This window comes from Carassius carassius, chromosome 37 (assembly GCF_963082965.1).
Source record: "Carassius carassius chromosome 37, fCarCar2.1, whole genome shotgun sequence".
In the NCBI taxonomy this organism is placed as follows: Eukaryota; Metazoa; Chordata; class Actinopteri; order Cypriniformes; family Cyprinidae; genus Carassius; species Carassius carassius.
The window spans coordinates 22,828,613-22,837,068 of NC_081791.1; the positions used below are offsets into that span (position 1 = coordinate 22,828,613).

The 8,456-nt window shown below is 38.2% G+C and overlaps 1 long non-coding RNA gene across 1 annotated transcript; it reads left to right on the forward strand.

Moving 5' to 3' along the window:
• The first annotated feature begins 211 nt into the window (after positions 1–211).
• Positions 212–6,944, forward strand: LOC132117760 (uncharacterized). Its single transcript, XR_009425839.1, has 4 exons — positions 212–396; positions 2,093–2,226; positions 6,134–6,183; positions 6,540–6,944. It is a non-coding gene; the product is annotated as an uncharacterized LOC132117760 (long non-coding RNA).
• Positions 6,945–8,456: the final 1,512 nt, after the last annotated feature.

An 8,456-nucleotide genomic window follows, 5' to 3' on the forward strand; every position in this document is an offset into this window, starting at 1 on the left:
GTTTAGAGGTTTGCATGGACACTTGCAGTTTTCAATACATTAAGACGTAATGGCAGAGCCCGTGCTGGATACGGCAATTTGTGCCTGTGCAGCTAAGGCTTATTGTTGCACTCTTCTCTTGTTATTTTCTCTTGCTCTCTCTCATTTCTTTTCTCCCTTGATTCATCCTCCTTATTTACACACACACACACACACACACACACACACACACACACATGCAACACTATTATCCTTCCAAGTACCTTGAAAACAGTACTGGGAATGTTTTCGTATAGCGTAGGCATGTTTTCATTTTCTTTCTTTTTTCAGGGAATTGCATGGTAATGTCACTCTCCCTAAATAACAATACAGTGTGCAAAGCCAAATAATATGGTCTGCAAAAGCACACCAACACAGGTGAGTGTTTTTGAAGCATTTCTAGAAAATGGTTTTCCAGCTGGTCCACCCTGGTCATGGGCGTGGTAGTGGGGGGAAAAGTGGACCTGACTACCCAGGGCCCCGACTAGGGAGAGGGCCCTTTGAAATCCCATCAATTTTTTGTATTTTATTTTTTTGTAAATTTTTTTATTTTTTTGTAGCCTAATTCGAATTAATTGGGCCCTCCAATTGATGTCATTATTCATTTGAAAATATATTGATAACACCAACTGAGAGAATGAACTCAGTGCCAGACCCCCCCCCCCCCACAAAATGGTTTAGTCTGCCCATAGACGGCAGCCTGCAGCAAACAAGTAACGCAGTGAGTCTTGAGCGGTCTAGAGCCTGGGAGCCTGATCATGCTGGGCAAAAAAAAGCCCAAATCGGGCTTTCAAAAAAAAGAAAGACAGGAAGGAAAAAGAAAGGAGGCAGAATGAGGGGAAGCAGCTGATGACTGCTTTCTTTCCAAAAGGTGAACTGAGTTTGCTTGTTATGCACCTACATCTAATTAAAGTTAACGTAGTCAACTCCAGACAGCTGCTGCTAATGTATGTATGCTAATGTTAAATCTTTAGCTTAGTTTGTCAACCAGGCTGCTTGTTGCTGTAAGTAAATCATGGGCCAGGCCTAACATCAGGTTGGCAACATTAACCAGTTTCAGAAACAAACAGTGCTGTGCTTAAAAGCTATAGTCAATGCTCAATAAATTTGTGATGTTATCAAAGCCAATGAATAGGGTTGCAAAATTATGGGAATTTTCAAAGTTGGAAAATTTCCATGGGAGTTAACAGGAATATAAGGGAATTAATGGGAATTTACAAAACTGAAAGGTTATTCCTTTATAGTTGACATTTTTTTTTTCATTATGGCAGGCTTACAGTAGCTTATTTGATTGGTTTCTGAGGGTACAGTTGTCTCGTGTTCTCCTGTTCAAAAATAAATGTTTTTAATTTAAAACTTGCATCAGTATCATGGATCAAAATGTTAGTGCACAAACAAACCCGATGTAGCCTAAGGTTTAAAGGTATTTGAGCACAAGTAGGCCAAATGCATCAATTCAGGTGGTGAATGAAAGAACCAGTCATTACTATAATCTGATTTGATTATAGATTTAAACACTATTTATACTTGTTTATATTCAAATAATAATAAAAAAAATTCACTCATAATTGAATTTTCATTTTGCTAACCCGCATCGTACAATGGCATGTGTAGGGGGCCCACTGACATTGAGAGTATACAGGGCCCAGAATTTGGTGCTACGCCCCTGACCCTGGTCATTTGTTTATCAGCTGGTTCAAGCTTGTCTGTATCAGTGATCACCATATCCTGGGCTCAGCTGGTTTAGCTAGTTGCCAGCTGATCTCCAAGTTAAATCCCTTCAAAACCATCAGTCTAACTTGAGCAGTGTTAACCAGCTTTCTAACTTTAAGATGTTTTTGTAGTATGGCTGTACACAAAACAAGCTTGACCACAGAAGATGTTAGGAGCTGGTTTATGCAGCTGGTGCAATTGCTGCAGACTGACAATATCATCATAGTTTCAGCTTCCTATATTTTATGCTCCATGAATTATCAGAATTATGAAGCGTATAACCATGAAAAAGTCTCTTCCAGGTGTATGTCTGTACCATGATGCATCGTTAAGATGCGAATGACTTTCATTTTGGTTCCAGGTCACTGGAATGACCGATATGAAGGCTTGGATGGTTGAAAGTCACACATTCAGTTCCCGTTAATGACTTTGAGCCTCGAGGCCTCAGACAGGAGCCTGCAGACCTTCGGATTGATCCCCTCCTGTCTCCTTCAGGTTAGCCCTCCAGGAACCCTATCCAATCACATCAAATCACAGACGCCAAGTGGTGCGGTCCCGTCCAATCACACTGATTGCTTGGAAAGTCCTGGCCATCCCTTAAGCTAACAGTGCAATTATTGGAAGTGTCTCATAAAGGGAAAGAGGAGGTGGAGGGATGGATGGATGAAGGTGATTAATTGAGGTGGGAGCTGTTTAAGGGAGAAGAAAGGAAGTAGGAGATAGAGGCAGTGAGAGACGGAGGTTTGAGAGGGGGCAACAATCAGATGGATTATAAGAAAAGAGTTCATTGAGGGATCAGGTGGAATAATGGAAAGAGGGGGTGAAGAAAGGGGATCAATCAGCTCCACGGCTCATGTGAAAGAGACAGAAAATGGGTTCAAGAGTAAACTGACCAATTAAACAACCGCTACAGCAAAAAAAAAAGACTTTTCTGCATTTCTTAAAGACTAAAATGGAATAAAACATGGATAATAGATACTTGAATAAAGTGTTCCGGCATTTTGACATCACTTAGTAAAAGTATTTTATGTTGTGATGCTTTAAGGTCTACATGAAAACAATCCAGACAGATGATGTATTATTATTAAAATTATAGTTTTTATTATTATAATTTCTTATTATTAGTATTAAGAACAATAGCATCAATAATAATTAATAATTGTATTATTTGATTATTATTATTATATAGTGTTGTGTGCAAAGCACTTTGAGCTCAATTTTATGAAAGATTAAATTTAATACTGATATTAATGTTAATTAATTTTTTGCATTATTTGTCACCTTTCATGCATATATTAGAGCTGATTGTGCTCATGTTTCATTGTGCTGCATTGTACATATTAGACTTTTGGTTGTAAAATAATACAAATAAAACATTTTCATTTATATATCTTTGCGTAGAAGGCCTGATGTCATAAACATTTACCAGAATTTGTTGAAAGAAAAGTCTGTAAATGTTATTGGCTTGCTTGATACACTGATGTTTTCAATGAGACTGCATGTGCAAAATATAAACACACAAAGATAACTCTGATTCAAATATCAAAAATAGATTCAAAGATTTACACATTCACCATGTGAGCACACAAAGTGCTTCCCATTCTCTGTCAAGTCTGGTATATTCAGCTTCTTGAGAGCACAGGAATAGTACATAAACACTACACATGACTATGATTAAACAAAATGTGCTGCAGACAAAAAAATAATAATAGGAAATAAGAATTGTACATAGTTTGCCTATTACTGAAGCGGAATGTCATTGCAGCAGAAAGAGCTGCTGATATTTTCCAGCGTTTTCTCAGGGTGGTTTGTGAAATGCTGTAAGACTGTGACATCCACTGAGTAAATTGCATGGCGGGATGCTGCTGCTCCCTGTGTGCCACTGAATATGCTGCTGTTGTCGTTTTCAATAGCCATCACAATAAAGAGAATTCCTTTAAGATTTTTCCCTCCAAATGTCATGGCCATCTTCAAAGGCCTTGAAGGGCAGCTGTATTTTAAAAGCAATATTGGCAGTAAACACACGCTTACTTTATCTGCCTCTATCATCAGCGTGTGTAGGGGTGATAATCGTAATGGGGAAATGGCACCTGAAACGTTTGAACTTTACTTTCCTCATCCATATGGGCCCACTTTGCCCTGTCATTGTCCTCCCTCAGCTTTCGTCAGCTGCCACGGCACATCCTCACTTCCCAGCCATCAACGCAACCTTATCATCCAATGCCATTTCCTGTTCGCATGAATGCATAGCCAAACTTAGCCAAATGCATCCAGGAAAATAGAAGCGGCTCAGGGAGAGTTCAACGCTATAAGGTCTTTGAAGTTTATTTTATTCAAGAAAGAAGTAAAGATAAATAGGCACAACTGCCTGCAGGTAAATGCTAGCATGTAAAGCAGACTGGGGCTCGTTGTCATTTAAGGGTTTCTCTAGCAATGATTTTCTTGTATGGTTGGTTTTGAACATCTTCACTAGTTCAGAACTGCCTTCATTTCCTACAGACAGATAACACTTTGGAAGAAGGTGTTTACACTAGTTAACCGTTAAGTAACATTAATTAACAATGAGCACTAAGGGTTAGTTCATCGAAAAATCTAAATTATGTCATTAATAACTCACCCTCATGTTGTTTCAAACCCGTAAGACCTCCATTTATCTTTGGAACACAGTTTAAGATATTTTATATTTAGTCCGAGAGATCTCAGTCCCTCCATTGAAGCTGTGTGAACGGTATACTGTCCATGTCCAGAAAGGTAAGAAAAATATCAAAGTAGTCCATGTGACATCACAGGGTCAGTTAGAATTTTTTGAAGCATCAAAAATTTTGGTCCAAAAAAAGCAAAAACTACGACTTTATTCAGCATTGTCTTCTCTTCCGTGTCTGTTGTGTGAGAGTTCAAAACAAAGCAGTTTGTCATATCCGGTTCGTGAACGAATCATTTGATGTAACCGGATCTTTTTGAACCAGTTCACCAAATCGAACTGAATCATTTTAAACGGTTCGCATCTCCAATACGCATTAATCCACAGATGACTTTAGCTGTTAACTTTTTTAATGTGGCTAACACTCCCTCTGAGTTCAAACAAACCGGTAGCACTTTATTTTACAGTCCTGTTCCTCATGTACATACTATGTACTTATTATAGTAATTACAATAACCATGTAATAACTATGTACTAACCCTGAACCTACTCCTAAACATAACCCTACCCCATGTAGTTACCTTGTATTACCAGAACTTTCTTAGATAAATACACTGTACGTACACTATAAGTACATGTAAGTACACGTACTGTAAAATAAAGTGCAACCAACAAACCAATATCCCGGAGTAATTCATGTGCTCAAACAGTACACTGACTGAACAGCTGTGTAGAGAGAACTGAAGATGAACGCCGAGCCGAGCCAGAAAATGAACGAATTAAAGACTCACAAAACAGTATTTATTCTTTGATTTATTTTGTATTTTTTTAAATGACACTTTGTTTCATACTAGAAGTATCCTACTCTGTCTTGTCTGTCTGTGTGTTGTCAGTTTCCTCTTTGCTCTGCGATGTGTTTTTCACTCCATGAGAACATGATTTGTAGTGTGAAAGCAGCATTGTTTGTTAGGGATGGCAACAGTGACTAAGGAGGGCGGGCCTTTGCAAACAGTCAGTTGGTTTTATATTTTGCTGTCTATTTTGTGTGGTGTTTAAATTTAGCTACTGTATAATATGCCTATTCTATTGTGACTACTTATTCAATATCGTGTGACAACATGCCCCATTTAATAACAGCAGACATATTAGATTTTTTTATGTGCTTATAAGGAAATATACATTTTTTAAAATAAACTCAACCTGAGAAATATTCACTAGTGTGACGACTATCCACATTCTCCTTTAGCATACACATTTATTTTTTATGTCATTTTCTACACCAATGTTATGAAAAGTATCAGTTTTCATCTGCCACTAACTTTCATGTTTTGCAACAAGTTAACTTTTTTCTGTAAAACAGCACAGCTTTCTGTACATGCCATGAAGAGTTGCCATGGTAACTAAATAAATTAAGCAGTGCTCAAAGCAGGTGTTTTTATAGCTGTCATAGTCACTTTCTCTTACTGTACAACCTAATGAAACAGAGATGAAAAGAAGAAAGAAGGTTGCAGAATATCAAGGAGTCGTTTGGTTTAAAAACACGCTTTTTATAGTCCTCAAATAAGTCTTGAAGAGCGAGTTTGAGTGGTTTTTATCAGCGCTTTAGCAAACACTCAAACGTAACTTGACATGTTGCGTTTTAAACGCACTCTCAATGTTACAAAGACCTGGAGAGTTTGTCCAAAAATAAATATTCTGTCAGTATTTATTCACTGTCATGTCATTCTAAACCTGCATCCCATGTATGAATGTTTTTTTTAGAATTTCTCCTTTCATGAAGGAAAGTTCAGTGGTTTTGGATCTACATGAAGGTGAGTAAACGATAACTTGTTTTTTCTACTTGTATGAACCGTTTCTTTAAATACTTGCAATGGTACACTAAAGCAACCCTAATCTTTGGATATAAACTGAAAAAAAAATTATTTCATGAGAATGAAAAACAAACCAACAAAAAGACAAGAGTGCATTGCACAAAAGATGGGTCATTCATAACTACAGAGAGAAATCTGTGATATTTAAAAGAAAGCATGCTTGCCGTTTCTAAATGCTGTCCCCCTCTGTCATTACCATTGTCAACTTAATTATCATTGTTATCACCATCACCATGATTATTCTCATCATTATCTCTCTTTTTGCTAATTGACTCTGAGCCATTCTTGCCTCTCAGACAACCCAACAGACGGACGAGGAGAGTCAACATCTGCGTATTGAGGTTGACTCGTCTGTCAGCGTAATAACCGCATCTCAACAACTGCGCACCATCATTGGAGAGAAATGGTACTTGCTGGAGGTCTTGAGGCCTTTTGTGAGGTTTTTTTTATCTGTCTGGGTCAAAGGATTGTGCGATAATGGCCAGACTTTAAAAGAAATAGAGGAAAGAAGAACATGTTTGCAGTTAGTCAACAGGTTGTATTCGGAGTAAGATGGATTGCCACATGATGGGATCAAACGCAATTAAGGCAATTAACTTAATTCAGCGCTAACAGAATTAGCTTTTCTTATTCTAAAGACTAATTAGCACATGTTGCTGAGAGGAAATTGGCTGCAGTAAACAAACTGTGAGATACTGAATGTACAATTTAAGGTTAAGCAACAGACCAGCAGAAACAATTCGGAGAAGAGATTGTCAAATTTGGGGCAAGTGAGATGCAATGTCGGACATCACCTGTAAACCCATGAGAGTTATACACAATATCCTTAAACACTTCCCCCACCTAGCAGAACCAGACTCAAATTCCTAAGGGGGGGGGGGGGGGTGCCTTTGAACCTCTGGTCTCCACAGAAATCTTTGTCAAAATATAATGACACAGAAACTGTCTTTTCTACATATATATGGACCAAGATGAACTCAAAAAGACTCAGTCCATCGCTTCACTCCATATTCATTTATGTGTAACCACACATTTGACTATCATGGTTATAATCCCTTATTGTGTATGTCTTTTAATAACTATTGGATAGCTTAAGGATACATATTCATGTTTCATATGTATGTGCTTGAATCTGCTTGCTTGAAACAGTCATGACCATCAGTTATTTGTCAAATGTATCATATTCTTGTTATAGGAATCATGTCCAAAATTAGACCCTGCAAGAGCGGGAAAATTCGGACCATGTGCTTGATAAGATAACATATGATTTATGATACCCCCGAGCCAAGAAAATATCTGATTGGTCAAGACAACATTTGAGGTGTGGCCAACAGGCCAGTTTAAATACTCAGGACACCATAAAATTCTGCTTTCAGTTTATAGCTATGCTTCAGCTATTAGTCATGCCTGCTTTTAGTTTTAGCTTTGCTTTTGCTATCAGTATGCTTTTAGCTTTTAGCTTTGCTTCTTAGCTTTAGCTTTTAGCCATGCTGTTAGTCATCACTGTTCTTTGAGCGCTGTTCCAGCGTGCTTCGGCCTGCACGCCTGCTGCTACTTAGCCACGGTGAGAAGAAACACCACCTAGTCTCGCCAAACTTTACTTCTTTTCTTTTCCGTTTGAGAGTTTTGTGTTCTGAGTTAAGTTTTGTAACATTGAGTGTCCGACGTCTGACCTCGAGTGCCTGTTTCAACTTCAACCAGCCACACAACTCTGCGTCTTCAGCCAACGCCCAACCACGGGCTTCCCAAGACGTCACTTCAGCAACTACTGAACTTCCAGCCAATCAGCGACATCGGGAAACCCCTTTCAACGACAACAAAGGGGACTCCCTTTTTACAGGAGACGCAAGTAACTTTACCTCCAGACTGTGACCTTTACTGGTGTATCTAATATAGTTTTAACCTCATTGAGGAACTCAATGCGAGGGCTAATTAAGTGATTGATGGTTGTTCATGTCTATGCAATTTAACGTATTGCTGTGAACTTGGGATTCCACATTTCCATTCTCTTAAACTCATTCTTTCCCTAACTTTCGATCTTCCTGCAACTTGTGTGAATGTGTGCATGCGTTTATGTGTTAGATTAGTTTATATGTCTTAGATTTATCTAATAAAGTCTTATTCATATTGAAAAGAGAAGTATCTTGTGTTTTGTGCTTACAAGTTATTGTCTTAAACTGCCGATCTTGTTACTGTGCTAATTGATAGTGTTT